Genomic DNA, 16127 nt, shown 5'->3' with positions numbered 1-16127 from the left:
GAGACAGACATGGGAGAAACAGACCCTGATGGACAGATGGAGGACAAGGTCCTAAAGGAATCTGGGTGAAATAAATGATCAGTTATCATCTACAAGTTCAGTTAATAGACTGTCGATTCAGCTATTGGTTGAATATTTATCCTCACACCGAGTTCTCTAATCCAGGTATTCCCAAGCTGGGGTACACGCAATGCCGTCGGGGGTAGGCCAAATAAAAATATGATTCACTTTTTTTTTTAACAATTAAAAAATGATTATTTTTATTTTTTACATTTTGTTTTTCTTCACATTTATATTTTACAACGGGGCTATACATTTCGGTGAGTTTTTTTTCTCTCCAATGAGTAGCCTCGTTTCACTGCCAAAAATAAAATTAAACCATCTAGTGTTCAGCGAAATAACAACACAATGTCAAATACAGGTAGCCTAGTCAAATAATTAACATCCAATCACATTAACCATTACTCTCTCGCGGGAGGCTCTTGGTGCCAAGGGAATGCCTGACAGCTTGAAAGACGTTTTGGACACTACAGTGAAAATGATTAACTTTGTTAAAGCAAGGCCCCTGAACTCTCGTGTATTTTCTGCATTATGCAATGATATGGGCAGCGACCATGTAACGCTTTTACAACATACAAAAGTGCACTGGTTATCAAGGGTCAAAGTATTGACACGTTTTTAAAGATTAAGAGACGAGTTTAAAGTGTTCTTTACTGACCATAATTTTCACTTGTCTGACCGCTTGCATGATGACGAGTTTCTCATATGACTGGCCTATCTGGGTGATGTTTTTTCCTCGCCTGAATGATCTGAATCTAGGATTACAGGGACTCTCTGAAACTATATTCAATGTGCGGGACAAAAGTGAAGCTATGATTAAGAAGTTGGAGCTCTTCTCTGTCTGCATTAACAAGGACAACACACAGGTCTTTCCATCATTATATAATTTTTTTTGAGCAAATGAACTCGAGTTTACGGACAATGTCAAATGTGATATAGCAAAGCACCTGAGTGAGTTGGGTGTGCAATTACGCAGGTACTTTCCCCAAACAGATTATCTCTTTCATGCCCTGCCTCCACTTACCGATATCTGAACAAGAGAGCCTCATCGAAATTGCAACAAGCGGTTCTGTGAAAATTTTATCAGAAGCCACTGCCAGATTTCTGGATTGGGCTGCGCTCAGAGTATCCTACCTTGGCAAATCGCACTGTTAAGACACTGTCAGGTGTCAGTGTGCAGCGGTAGGACGGAGTCAGGCGCAGGACACAGAACTGAGTAAAATACGTACTTTACTCGAAAAGAAACAACAATAATTTCCACGGAGGGAAAAACACACCAGCGCACATAAGTCTAGAACACTAAACAAAGAACAAACATGCACAAAACCATGTGGGAACGAGAGGGTTAAATAGGGAATAAATTATAACGTAATGGGAACCAGGTGTGTAGAATCAAGACAAAACAAATGGAAAAAGAAACGTAGATCGGTGGCAGCTAGAAAGCGTGTGACATCGACCGCCGAACTCCGCCCGAACAAGGAGAGGCACCAACTTCGGCGGAAGTCTCCTATTCTCGCTATACACCAAGTCACTTGACTCTGTCATATCCTCACATGGTCTCTCCTATCATTGCTATGCAGACGACACACAATTAATCTTCTCCTTTCCCCCTTCTGATAACCAGGCGGCGAATCGCATCTCTGCATGTCTGTCAGACATATCAGTGTGGATGACGGATCACCAGCTCAAGCTGAACCTCGGCAAGACGGAGCTGCTCTTCCTCCCGGGGAAGGACTGCCCGTTCCATGATCTCGCCATCACGGTTGACAACTCCCTTGTGTCCTCCTCCCAGAGTGCTAAGAACCTTGGCGTGATCCTGGACAACACCCTGTCGTTCTCCACTAACATCAAGGCGGTGTCCCGATCCTGTAGGTTCATGCTCTACAACATTCGCAGAGTACGACCCTGCCTCACACAGGAAGCGGCGCAGGTCCTAATCCAGGCACTTGTCATCTCCCGTCTGGATTACTGCAACTCGCTGTTGGCTGGGCTCCCTGCCTGTGCCATTAAACCCCTACAACTCATCCAGAACGCCGCAGCCCGTCTGGTGTTCAACCTTCCCAAGTTTTCTCACGTCACCCCGCTCCTCCGCTCTCTCCACTGGCTTCCAGTTGAAGCTCGCATCCGCTACAAGACCATGGTGATTGCCTACGGAGCTGTGAAGGGAACGGCACCTCCATACCTTCAGGCTCTGATCAGGCCCTACACCCAAACAAGGGCACTGCGTTCATCCACCACTGGCCTGCTGGCCCCCCTACCTCTGAGGAAGCACAGTTCCCGCTCAGCCCAGTCAAAACTGTTCGCTGCTCTGGCACCCCAATGGTGGAACAAGCTCCCTCACGACGCCAGGACAGCGGAGTCAATCACCACCTTCCGGAGACACCTGAAACCCCACCTCTTTAAGGAATACCTAGGATAGGATAAAGTAATCCTTCTAATCCCCCCCCCCCCCCCCCCTTAAAAGATTTAGATGCACTATTGTAAAGTGGTTGTTCCACTGGATATCATAAGGTGAATGCACCATTTTGTAAGTCGCTCTGGATAAGAGCGTCTGCTAAATGACTTAAATGTAATGTAATGTAAGTCGTGACAGACACAGAGGCCCTTTGCAACCACGTACCTATGTGAGAGTGGATTCTTGGCCCTCAATAGCATGAAAACTAAATACAGGCACAGACTGTGTGTAAAAATTATTTAAGACTGAGACTCTCTCCAATACAACCCAACATTGCAGAGTTATGTGCATCCGTGTCACATGTATTGCCATGTATTGCCGTGTTGAAGGGAGGACCAATACGCAGCAGGAATGTGGATGCTCATCTTTTAATTAGATATAATGAAGCATACACAAAAAAAACAAGAAAGCCGAAGGACAGTTTCACAGGCTAAAGCAATAATACTTAGCAGTGCAAAATGTAACTACCCACAAATGACAAACCAAACACACACCTACTTATAGGACTCCCAATCAGAGGCAACTAGAAACACCTGCCTCCAATTGAGAGTCCAGCACCCAAACCTACACATAGAAAAACTAACCTAGAACATACTAATTCAGAAACATACACCCAAAACCCAGGAACACATAAATAACACACCCCTCTTAACCACACACAAAAAAAAACACCATACAAAACAAACATACCTCTGCCACGCCCTGACCAAATATAATACAAATAATACCTAAATACTGGTCAGGACGTGACAATCCGGTCAAGCACACCCTTCTCATTAACCTGTGGTGAATTATTCACAATTTTTGATGAACAAATAAGGTTGTATATGTAAGATGGTTAAATAAAGATCAAAAGTATTGATTATTATTATATTGTTTTTTGTACCCTGGTCCTATAAGAGCTCTTTGTCACTTCCCATGAGCCTGGTTGTGACAAAAACTCACACTCATTCTTATGTTTAATAAATGTATCGTACAATGCCGGCAAAAAAACTAAAAAAACTAATTTGAGAGTGTGCTGACCCTGGTGCTAGAGGGGGTACGCAGCTGGAGGTTGAATGTTTGAAGGGGTACGGGACTATAAAACGTTTGGGAACCACTGCTCTAATCTATCAAACCCAATGGTTTCCCCCCTCTCTTTTCTGCCGACAGTGAATTTCCTCAGTCAATGATTTTGTTTTTTTCCTTCCTGTGTATCCGCAGTATCAAATCAAGATTAAATGTGTGGGCAACTCCCACTTCGCTGTGACTTTAGTTTCTACGCCCACTGCAGTCATGCCAAGCCAGTACTGTTCCAGGCCGGCACACTAGCAGTCTGTGGGGGGATGACGGGGACAAAGTAGTGATCAGATCCCCAGGAGAACGTGAAGTACTGTGCCTACCAGAACTGCACTGACTGAACTATTCATAGAAGGCTCGCAGTCAGCACTGCTGATGGCAGACTGACAAACAGGCAAACAGACAGACAAGGGAGAATGCCTTGTCATTCATCTACGACCTGATTGGACCTGTCAGGAGAGAGCTGAGCAGTGAGAACAGTACAGTATGTCCACTCGCACAGTACACTCGTTTCCCCATCCCAACTTCAAAGAGGACGCTGTGTCTGTTTCATTGTAAATCAAATGGATGTTGTTTTTAACATGAGTCTGAAAGAAGAGTATTACTATATCCTAAAATACCCTGATGTTAGTAGCTGTCACGTTACTCATCCTTACATAAAGCCTCTCTGTTATATTTAAAACTGGTGTAGGAGTGTTTTTAGTAATATTTTTAAAGCAGCACAGCTTGTCAACTACTGCCGAGAGGGAACCGCTAACCACGTCTTCATCCCAACGCTGGCAGGATGTTCACGGTATGCTAGACCACTGATCCAACAAGGACGCACGGACAGTGTTCTTTTTAAGGTCTCTCATCTCAGGGAGATTACTTAAGCCTCTGTTTTACGGCAAGTGCAGCTCCTCTCATTTCCCCAAGCCCTTCTAATTATCCAGAGTCAAGGTGTGAACCGTGTGATTGCACTCTGTAGCAGAAGGTATATTACCTTTTAAGGCGTCCAGTGGGGTACCGCCGGGAGAGGCAGCATATCATTTCAACTCACATTGAATTCAATTGTTGGAGCGTGTAAAGGGATTTTCTCATTGTTGTGGTTGACTGCGTCTGGAGCCGCAGACGTGCCCAGATTGCCGTTGGTTCACAGCTGTGGAATGAAACGTGTAATATGATACGTGATTAGAGGTTACGTTGCTCTGGGATGTGTTCACTGGCATAATGTAATGTGCTAGCTATAGTAGACTGTACTCACTAACCATGTTACGCACGTTAGAGAAATCATCAGGGAATCATTTACAAGCCTGCACATCATTAATCCACACCATCTCAGAAATACTTTTCCCAATGCGATTCTATAAATATCATAAAACATTAAAAAGGAGCTCCTAGAAGAAAGTCAAACATCCAATTGAATAAAGGCTGTGGTGATTCCAATGAGGGAAGAACAGAATTAAAACAGCTCTTTCCTGGACATATTTGTCAGATTGCCAGGGAGGGATGTGGAGATGCTGAGCGTTGCGGGTGGGACGCTTCCATTAAGTTTTGAATACTAAGGCTAAACTCAGCAAAAAAAGAAACGTCCCTTTTTCAGGACCCTGTCGTTCAGACACTGTTTCCCATGCTTGTTCAATGAACCATAAACAATTAATGTACATGCACCTGTGGAACGGTCTTAAGACACTAACAGCTTAAAGACGGTAGGCAATTAAGGTCACATTTATGAAAACATAGGACACTAAAGAGGCCTTTCTACTGACTCTGAAAAACACCAAAAGATGGATGCCCAGGGTCCCTGCTCATCTGTGTGAACGTGTCTTAGACATGCTGCAAGGAGGCATGAGGACTGCAGATGTGGCCAGGGCAATAAATTGCAATGTCCATACTGTGAGACGCATAAGACAGGGAGACAGGATGGACTGCTGATCGTCCTCACAGTGACAGACCATGTGTAACAACATCTGCACAGGATCAGTACATCCGAACATCACACCTGCGGGACAGGTACAGGATGGCAACAACAACTGCCTGAGTTACATCTGCCATGGCAAGCGAAGAGCCCAGATCTCAATCCCATTGAGCATGTCTGGGACCTGTTGGATCGGAGGGTGAGGGCTAGGGCCATTACCCCAAAAAATGTCCGGGAATTTGCAGGTGCCTTGGTGGAAGAGCGGGGTAACATCTCACAGCAAGAACCGGCAAATCTGGTGCAGTCCATGAGGAGGAGATGCACTTCAGTACTTAATGCAGCTGGTGGCCACACCAGATACTGACTGTTACTTTTGATTTTGACGCCCCTTTGTTCAGGGACACATTATTCAATTTCTGTTAGTCACATGTCTGTGGAACTTGTTCAGTTTATGTCTCAGTTGTTGAATCTTGTTATGTTCATACAAATATTTACACATGTTAAGTTTGCTGAAAATAAACGCAGTTGAGAGGACGTTTCTTTTTTTGCTGAGTTTATAAAGGAAGTGTACTTTAAGACAATGAAGTCAACCCAAATCATAATCCATGTCAAACAGAGACATAACTGGTCTTCTGTTGCTTCAATCTGAGTGTGGTTTTGGCCAATGGCCATGTATTTTGCATGACAGTAGTGTCGACCACAAACTCTCTCAACAAATAATAAAACATAATTGTTCAGGAGAGGCTTGCTACCTCAAATGATAATCAAATGTAGTGCTGTGAAGGACTAATTAGGGACGATAAAGTGATAAATATGTCAAGGTGAGCTCTCAATTTCACAACGCCATTTCCCCTTGTTCCCAAAGGTCTATTATTGAAGCCAATAATGGTACCCTCATAAACATTCCGGACAGGGAGGGGACTAAAATCGAATCCCAGAGCATGTCATCACCTTCTGAGTCCCTCTGAAAGTGGCTGGTGACGATGCTGCTGAAGGCTCTTGCCATTCTGGCTGCATAGCGCCTTGGGAAAAACATGCAGAGGGAAAACAGCCAAGTAACCAGAAGAGCTGTAACCTACTCACCAAGGGTGAAAATGAGCCGTCCTCCCATTTTGCCAAGATTAATTGAACCCCTTGCAGCTACAGAATGAACCTGAAAGGTTGAGTGACAGCTGTAGCAGATGAATGGGATAGACTAAAAGGTCGGGCTCTGGCTCTGCAGTGCACTGCCAGTCTGCTACTGTAAAGGAAATGACCATACAGTCCTTTCCTCCTTGGAGATAGGCATCCTCAGGAAGTGCTCTTAGGAACCACTTTACTTTACTTCACTTTGGGATTGAAGGGCTATTACTTTAATGGCACTGAAAACATTGACGACAGTCTTTGGTTTTGTACAGAAATAAAATCTGCCGCACCAATGGATGAAATAATTAAGGGTCATTGTGCCGTTGTGCAAACTTAACGCACATACTTGAGGCTGTTGCTATTTATGTATTTAGCAGATATTGTGTTGGTCCTTTTGTATAATATTCAAGAGTAGTTGACCTTCTTCCTAAAGCAAGCACTGCATACAGTACATCCAGGAGCTATTATTTATTTACACCCTAAGGAGCATCTGCAGTAGGATCCTGGCTATACTGTACCACTCAACTGTTCTGCCTTGGGCTTGGATTTCTATACGCAGATCAGCATATCTTTTTACAGAAGAGGAGACGAGGAAGGGAATAGGTGGGTGTGTGTGTGTGCATGTGTGCATGTGTGGGGTGAGGGGATTTCTGTAATGCCACAACCTTCTCCTGTCCTCTGTCTTTGGCAGAACCTGAGCCCTCTCTGAGGAGGACTGGGTGAGAGAGGAGAGCAGGGAATGGGAGTTGGTTAGAGCCATGGCCTGACTACTTGCCAACCTCCTGAAGGGAGCGTGTTTGGTGTTGCTAATACCAGGCCCTGCCTGCCTGCTTCCCTACCTGCCTCTCTCCCTCCCTGCCTGCCTCACTGCTTGCCTACCTCTCTCCCTGCCTGCCATCGCTGTACCCACAGTTGGGGAGGTTTAATAGCAGCCTCTCTCTAATCTGGGACTTTGAGGAGATTTTGGCATGGTCAGCGGCAGATAAATTGATTCATTTTCACATATTAGTGGTCATAGGGCTGGACCCAACAACCCTGACAAGTTTTATTTTTTATTTTTTATTTCACCTTTATTTAACCAGGTAGGCAAGTTGAGAACAAGTTCTCATTTACAATTGCGACCTGGCCAAGATAAAGCAAAGCAGTTTGACACATACAACAACACAGAGCTACAGATGGAGTAAAACAAACATACAGTCAATAATATAGTAGAAAAATAAGTCTATATACAAAGTGAGCAAATTAGGTGAGATAAGGGAGGTAAAGGCAAAAAAGGCCATGGTGGCGAGGTAAATACAATATAGCAAGTAAAACACTCGAATGGTAGATTTGCAGTGGAAGAAAGTGCAAAGTAGAAATAGAAATAATGGGGTGCAAAGGAGCAAAATAAATAAATAAATACAGTAGGGGAAGTGGTAGTTGTTTGGGCTAAATTATAGATGGGCTATGTACAGGTGCAGTAATCTGTGAGCTGCTAGTGAGGGAGATCTGTGCTTAAAGCTAGTGAGGGAGATAAGTGTTTCCAGTTTTAGAGATTTTTGTAGTTCGTTCCAGTCATTGGCAGCAGAGAACTGGAAGGAGAGGCGGCCGAAGGAGGAATTGGCTTTGGGGGTGACCAGAGAGAAATACCTGCTGGAGCGCGTGCTACAGGTGGGTGCTGCTATGGTGACCAGCGAGCTGAGATAAGGGGGCACTTTACCTAGCAGGGTCTTGTAGATGACCTGGAGCCAGTGGGTTTGGCGACGAGTATGAAGCGAGGGCCAGCCAACGAGAACGTACAGGTCGCAGTGATGGGTAGTATATGGGGCTTTGGTGACAAAACGAATGGCACTGTGATAGACTGCATCCAATTTATTGAGTAGGGTATTGGAGGCTATTTTGTAAATTACATCGCCGAAGTCGAGGATCAGTAGGATGGTCAGTTTTACGAGGGTATGTTTGGCAGCATGAGTGAAAGATGCTTTGATGCGAAATAGGAAGCCAATTCTAGATTTAACTTTGGATTGGAGATGTTTGATGTGAGTCTGGAAGGAGAGTTTACAGTCTAACCAGACACCTAGGTATTTGTAGTTGTCCACATATTCTAAGTCAGAACCATCCAGAGTAGTGATGCTGGATGGGCGGGCAGGTGCGGGCAGCGATCGGTTGAAGAGCATGCATTTAGTTTTACTTGTATTTAAGAGCAGTTGGAGGCCACGGAAGGAGAGTTGTATGGCATTGAAGCTCGTCTGGAGGGTAGTTAACACAGTGTCCAAAGAAGGGCCAGAAGTATACAGAATGGTGTCGTCTGCGTAGAGGTGGATCAGAGACTCACCAGCAGCAAGAGCGACATCATTGATGTATACAGAGAAAATAGTCGGCCCAAGAATTGAACCCTGTGGCACCCCCATAGAGACTGCCAGAGGCCCGAACAACAGGCCCTCCGATTTCACACACTGAACTCTATCAGAGAAGTAGTTGGTGAACCAGGCGAGGCAATCATTTGAGAAACCAAGGCTGTTGAGTCTGCCGATGAGGATGTGGTGATTGACAGAGTCAAAAGCCTTGGCCAGGTCGATGAATACGGCTGCACAGTATTGTTTCTTATCGATGGCGGTTAAGATATCGTTTAGGACCTTGAGCGTGGCTGAGGTGCAGCCATGACCAGCTCTGAAACCAGATTGCATAGCGGAGAAGGTGCGGTGGGATTCGAAATTGTCGGTAATCTGTTTGTTGACTTGGCTTTCGAAGACTTTAGAGAGGCAGGGTAGGATAGATATATATCTGTAGCAGTTTGGGTCAAGAGTGTCCCCCCCTTTGAAGAGGGGGATGACCGCAGCTGATAAAGTGCTGATAAAGTGGAGGAAACATCATCAGACAAACCAAGTCCGCTGTCCTTTGAGTATGAGTACGGGCATCGACATGAACGTGCATGAGGGGCATGCATTGGACTTTTAGTATTCACCTCATCGTTCCTCCAATTCATAATTCTCCATGAAATTATTTTGTATTCTATACAGACACTGTATTGTGCTGTATAGGAGTAACACAGCCCAAGGCATGATAGGGAAACTGGACTTACATGTTCAGTTCATGTTGTTTTTCTTTTACATAGTGGCCATAAATGACGAATGTGCTCATCCTCTGAATGGGTCTGCCCTCAATCAGATCCTCACTGTTCCAATTCTCCACAGTGCATAAGGTGAGATAATCTGTGCCTGTAAGCAATCACCGGCCATCTCAAAACCAAATGGCATTACATGAGGTGCCAGGGAAAAAGACTCCCCAGAGATTAGAGGCATTGTCCTTTTGAATTTTCACACATGAAAACAGTGCTGTTGCCCTCTGCCTTTCCTATCCGCCACAAGCTAACATGGGGGGTCCAGTGATGATGAAGACAATCAGTTAGACGGTAAATGGTTGTTGTGGTTAAACCTCTGGCTGAGAAGCATTCCCAATGACAGCGTAAAGATGACAGCGAGAGTTAACATGTCACCATGGCAACCATGGCTGGTCTGGTTGGGGAGCTCAGTACAGATTTCTTATTTTCTTCAGTAAATCATAAACAAGGCAAAGAATGCACAGGCGGCCGTTCACCACAGCCTTAATGAAGAAAGAAAACATAGCGTGATCGCTCTTTAAAATGTCATGTAGAGCAGAAAAAAATATATCTTCATTGGGAGATGGTGTACAAACAATCTTGGTTCATACACTTAACATTCTTAAAATTTCCTCATGATTATGACATTACGCTATAAACCATAGACATTTCAATTGAGGCGCTAATGTGAATCAAGTCGTATAATTTACAAGTAATAATTAAAAGCATCTTTAAATGACAGTAGTGGAGATAATTAGAACCAGCTTCCATCCAACTCAATCGTTACTGTAATTATGATTTAATTTAATTGGATGGGTCTGTGTGTAGCTCAGGCCCTGAGCAGAGGCGACCCTCAACTTGGATGATTGTCCAGTGTGTGTGAGAGGACAGCAATGCTGGAGCCTCTCTCTTAACCTCCACAGAGAGCTGTCAGATAGAGGACGAGCTGCCTGGTGCCTACCCTCAGCTATCCTATGGATCGATCAAGCCACTACCTCCCTCCCTACCACAGAAACCCAAGCCCACAGGACCTCCGATTACAGATGTAGGATCTTAATTTGAGCCAGTTTGATATAGCAGGAAAAGTTATCCTGCAACAGGATGATCAGATTAAGATCCTACATCTGTACGTCCCTCCCCATCACAGAAACCCAAGCCCACAGCACCTCCAATTACCATTGATGGTCTAACGAAACCTTTTCGTTTTGCGAACGCAAGAACTTTGCAAAGACTGATGCTGAACTTGGCCCTTTGTGCATTATTAATATTGACCACTTATGCGAGAATAAAGAAGCATTTACTCAGCATGGGCACGCCTGAATTAATAATAGAGCCGATGCTCAAAGGCGGGATTAATTATCTTTCATTACAAACCCACCCAAATTCACTTGAATGACAGATGTCTTCAGCATGGGCCACCCCTATCATTATCTCAGGCATCACTTTACCCCTGCATCAGAGATTCAATAGACATCAGCCTTTGTTATTCATCACCGTTGCATTTTCCACTCACTGAATAAACTCCTACTATATACATTCTGGTCCACAGGGTCTCTCCTATGAAAGCCGATGACATTAAGTGTGTCCGTATGCCTTAGAAGGCTTGTGTGACTGTTCCATACAGAGCGAGGTACGATCCGCATGAGCAGCTTTGAGAAGGGCAGGATGATCTGTGTGCCATTCTGAAGACAGGGACTTAGGAAATCCTCCAAAAACCTCCAGAGACCATACCCATCAAAGGTTGAAAGTGGTTACCATGGAGATGGTGAGAGGAAGTAACTGTTTGAGACAGACCTGTGTGCAAGATCACACAGTGTTCCGTCCCAGAGTTCTGTGCAGTTGGTGTTCATTTTACCCAGGGCCAGAAAGCTCTGGTGTGCTTTGTCCTCTAGACCGCTCCCTGCAGCAACATCAGGTAGAGTCTGAATTCAAATGGAGTGGACCCCATGGGCTAATACCAGCTACACTTCCAGACTGTTTGAAGTCATGGATTTTTTTCTACATAATTACAGCTTTTGTCGCAAAGCAAAAACAAGCCCACAGATCCCTGTGGATCACAATGGTCTTGCAGAAGAAACATATTTAGAATGTTCTATTATATAGGGCTACGCCTATTGAGTCTCATTCTTTTTCTGTCATCTGAGTTGGCAACTGATATCATCAATGTTTGGAATTAGGCCTATAAAAAAAAAGTTAGTGGTCACCATGGGTAGGGTGTTGATTCATCCGTACCACGGTGGGTCTGTGCAGTTCATTTGTCTCTGTCAGCAGGGAGACTGGAGGAACAGAGAGAGTGGTCAGAGTGGTCAGCTGAGGTGAACAGGACCATAGCGGGAGTACCACCACCTGGTTGTCACTGTTCACCACATTTTGAATAAGCTTAGGAAAGCCACATAGATGACCATCTTGACTTCATTCAGCGTCTTTTTTAATTCACTGAGTGCTGTGTTATCAATGTTGTATTTATGAGTATCAGAATTTGAATGGGAAATAGCATACATCAGTGAGTAGTAACAGTGTATGTTGTTCTCCTGCCATTGGAGGACCTTGAGTCAAGCTACGTGTTTGGGAATTAGCTAGCTGGATGAAAACAAATGATATTTTGGTCATGGTTGAGATCAATTGGGTTAGTATAAGTAATCTTATTTTATTGGATTTAGATCAGGGTTATAACAACAGCATGTCATTGCACGGCCTCTGTTGTTTGTCTTGTCAATAAGCTATAATTGTGTTGGTTTTCAGCCACCCTTATTTTTCACATGCGGCATCATTCAACCATCCTCTGTAGCAGTGACTGCCTCCGGACAAACACAGCAGAAATAATACTGTGGCTGGCGCAAAATACAGAGCAGCTCTCATTAATAATAAAAAGGGATGGGTAGCATCCCTTGCGTGTGAAGAAATTGCTGAGAATCGGGCAGAAGTGCAGCTGGCGTGTTAGTCTTGTTTTTCAGAAATGGACATCTTCAATGTTGCTCCCCAGGGGCGACACTCAGAGGAAGAGCTATTTATAGATAATAGTCTGAATATCTTGTCAGATTTCTATTTGGATGGCTTGGCTTTTTCTGTGGGTTTGTCCTGTAAACGTCCCGTCGGGATTCTGTTTTCCTGTCCTTGGTGAAACAAACCAATAAATGATTTATCCAAGAATAAATTCATAGAAGTTGGTTGACAATCAGCACTTCCACTTCAAAATGTCAAAGCCAATATCCACTTGGGTCCTGAATAACTGTACATGGGCACTGTTCTCTAGCCACACCCACATGACAAACTATGTAAATAGTCCTCATTGCATGCATGTCTGTGAACTAAAATGTATCTCTACATCATTTGAGGAAAACATACACACAATGGCAGCTATGTCGTTCCCAACCCCTGCCCACTGAAGCGTCATCATACCACCCCTTCAATAAGACCCATTGTTTTATAATGAGAAGGGCCATTCTAATACTCCCTGCTTTCCCTTCATGTTTCTGTAGGAGCCTGCACTTACAACGTGACAGTGCACATGGTTTGGATACCACCGGCCGTCCTGCAAGCCCTGCTACACTCCAGAGCCAAAGTTCCACTCCTCTTCGTCACCAGCCACAGTGCCCATCACCACCGCTCTCCAAGTTTGTCCAATTAAGGGATGTATGAGGACTTAAGAGGCCAGGGTTACTAGCAGACCACACTAGAAAAAAACTGACGAGATCCTTGCTTGCTGCAGACGGGGCAGAACACTGTTGATTGTGAGTATCTTCAGTGCTCTATGTTGACATGAATCTTATTTTCTCACCAGAGGTAAAGCTGCCATTCTGGCCACAGGCATTGGTCATTTTCCAATGGAGCAAAAGTACTGTATGTAGGGAATGCACTGTCTCTAGCCAAAACGGAGCACAACTATTTCCTTCAACACAGAGTTTCCTATAAAAAAGGCAATGAATTGTATATCAGGCGGCAGCCATTACGGGGCCAGAGGCCTGCCAGTAGGTGTGCCATTTCTTATCCCAACATAAACTACTGTATGTGTATCACACACTGAGCAGAAATTGTCAGGCTCGTGCTGCCCTGTGTCGTGTTGCCCTCTGTTTTGTTTCATAGCAGATGAACAAACGCACTGCTGAATTATTTATTTGCATTTTCAGCTAAATTTAAAAGTGATGACACAATCATGCCTATATCAGGGGACATGATAAGGGGGATGATGTAGGTTCAAACAGGGATACCTCTGGCCCCTCCTCTCTGTGCACTATTCCATTTCTACAGGGGATGGAGGGATTAGGAAAACGACAGGGGTGAAATGATCTGACAGATCCACTTATTTCAACCATCTGTGAGCCCCCGACCCTGATAGCGTATTATTACAGCCAGATACCTCCGAGTTGAATAGGTAGATGTCGGCTTGAGAGGGGAGAGGAAAAGGAGGTCTGGGAGGAAGAAGGAAGTTGTAGGTGATTGTGATGGAAAAGCAGGAGAAATAAACTTCAGAGGTGGAAGGAGGGAGAGAGGAGTGAACAAGCTGGCAGAGGGAAACACCTGTGGGTGCTGCCTGTCGTCTATTGTGCTTCTCGACTTAAAAGCCTTGGGCCAGATGAATGTATTCCTCATTCTCCCTCTGCCTTGCCGGATACAAACAAACAATGCTGAAATAAGTCTGGTCAGCACGCTGTCTACAAAATGTACATAAAATAATTTTACCACAGTACCCTGGGAGACAACTACTATTGCTGTTAGGTGAGATCTTCATTGATAGAAACAAAGGGTACAATGGGATATCGGATGTATTGTTCCTCATGGTGCAATCAATGTGTTTTAGTTTTTTCATTGTTGTCTTGTCTCCTGTGTTATTACACACACAAAACCTATGTGACTTCCTGTTGAGTGTTGTTTGCTCTGGATTAGATCATTGTGATTTCTAAAGTAATTACACTGTAATGGAAAAGCACAGTAGTGTTTTAATATCTTTACAACAGTAGGTACATTCCATTCTAGGCAAAGAACATATTGTCTGTGTTGTGCAATAAATTACATTCTCATTCCTCAAATAGGTGGGAGTTCAATTAGTTCAGACCAACCAATCAGATAGTCTCCCATCATAGATTGACTGCTGTGAGGGCTAGCTTAGCTCTGCCAATCTGTGGGCCCAGTGAAATGAGATGCTGAAATAATCATTACTGCTACTGTCAGATTCAAATGAAAAGAGAGAGAGAGAGAGAGAGAGAGAGAGAGAGAGAGAGAGAGAGAGAGAGAGAGAGCTGTCACACACACACTGAGTCCTAGAGCACCGGGAGACCGGGGTTAGGCTGAATTAAACTGAGAGGATGTCCTTTCCAGCTCTGTGGAGGACCACAGACACACATCCGCCCCCACTGTGTCACAGCAGATAGAGAGAGAGAGAGTAGGGGAGTGAGGGGTGCAGCTTCCTGGCAGCCCAGCCTGCAACCCTTCTTATTAATTAACTGCAGAAATACAACAGCAGACCTGGAGACCACTGAACTCTACTATCTCTGCTTCTGTCCCGATCTGACCAAAGCATGTGGGGGTAAATCCTGTTAAATAAATAATCATGGTTTAAAGAAGGACAACAAAATAATTGAGTATCGTGACATTACTCGAAGGGTATTACCTCCGCAATGACAAGAATACAGATGGCTAGCATAGCCATTCCTCACCACTCATATATTGGTAGCTGGTTTTGGGGATTTTTGAGGGCTACCCCTTTATAATGCTGCTTCTAAAGTCTCAAATAGTACAGCATGATATCTCCTCAACACAAATACTGTACATACTTAGATTTTTCCCTAGGTTAGGCCACATCCACCCCAGCAGAATTGCTGTCAGATACAACAGCACTTCTCATTCTGCTGGAGTATGCAGAGTTTCTCTCTAGGCCTGGATGATAAACACCCCAGAGACAGAGGTTTTTGTAGAATAAGAAATTGGAACATAAATTATTGAGTGAGAACTCAGCCCCCAAAAGCTTTCATTGTATTTCTCTCTGTGATCGGGGAAAATATACGTCCATGAACTTTTCCACAACCGCATCTTTAATGTTAACAAACACTTTATAGCCTCAATGTCACGTCCTGACCATAGAAAGATGTTATTTTCTATGGTAGAGTAGGTCAGGGCGTGACGGGGGGTATTCTAGTTTAGTTTTTCTATGTTGTTAAGTTCTAGTTTTGTATTTCTATGTTGGAATTTGTTTGGGATGATCTCCAATTAGAGGCAGCTGGTCCTTGTTTTCTCTAATTGGAGATCATACTTAGGTGTTTTTCCCACCTGGGTTTGTGGGAGATTGGTTTTGAGTTAGTGTATGTTTCTACTCTGCGTCACGGTTTGTTGTTTTGGTTCGTTTAGTTTATTGTGTATGTATTGTATAGTTTCACAGTGAAAATAAAATGTGGAACGACACACACACGATGCACTTTGGTCCGCTCCTTCCTACGACAAACGTGACACTCAAAACA

At 44.2% G+C, this 16127-nt stretch overlaps 1 protein-coding gene across 2 annotated transcripts in view; it reads left to right on the top strand.

The window, feature by feature from the left end:
• LOC106581230 (galactosylgalactosylxylosylprotein 3-beta-glucuronosyltransferase 1) overlaps positions 1 to 16127 on the top strand; it is a 109690-nt gene that overhangs the window by 62481 nt on the left and 31082 nt on the right. For both annotated transcript variants that reach the window (XM_014163150.3, XM_014163148.3), the window contains exon 2: positions 13155 to 13406. The gene's annotated coding sequence lies outside the window, so the exon portion shown is untranslated. The remainder of the gene's footprint in view (positions 1 to 13154; positions 13407 to 16127) is intronic.

The sequence above is a fragment of the Salmo salar genome, chromosome 20 (genome assembly GCF_965601325.2).
Source record: "Salmo salar chromosome 20, fSalSal1, whole genome shotgun sequence".
Taxonomy (NCBI): Eukaryota; Metazoa; Chordata; class Actinopteri; order Salmoniformes; family Salmonidae; genus Salmo; species Salmo salar.
Note: the sequence above shows the minus strand (reverse complement) of the source record. Positions and strands in the feature narration are given on the sequence as shown.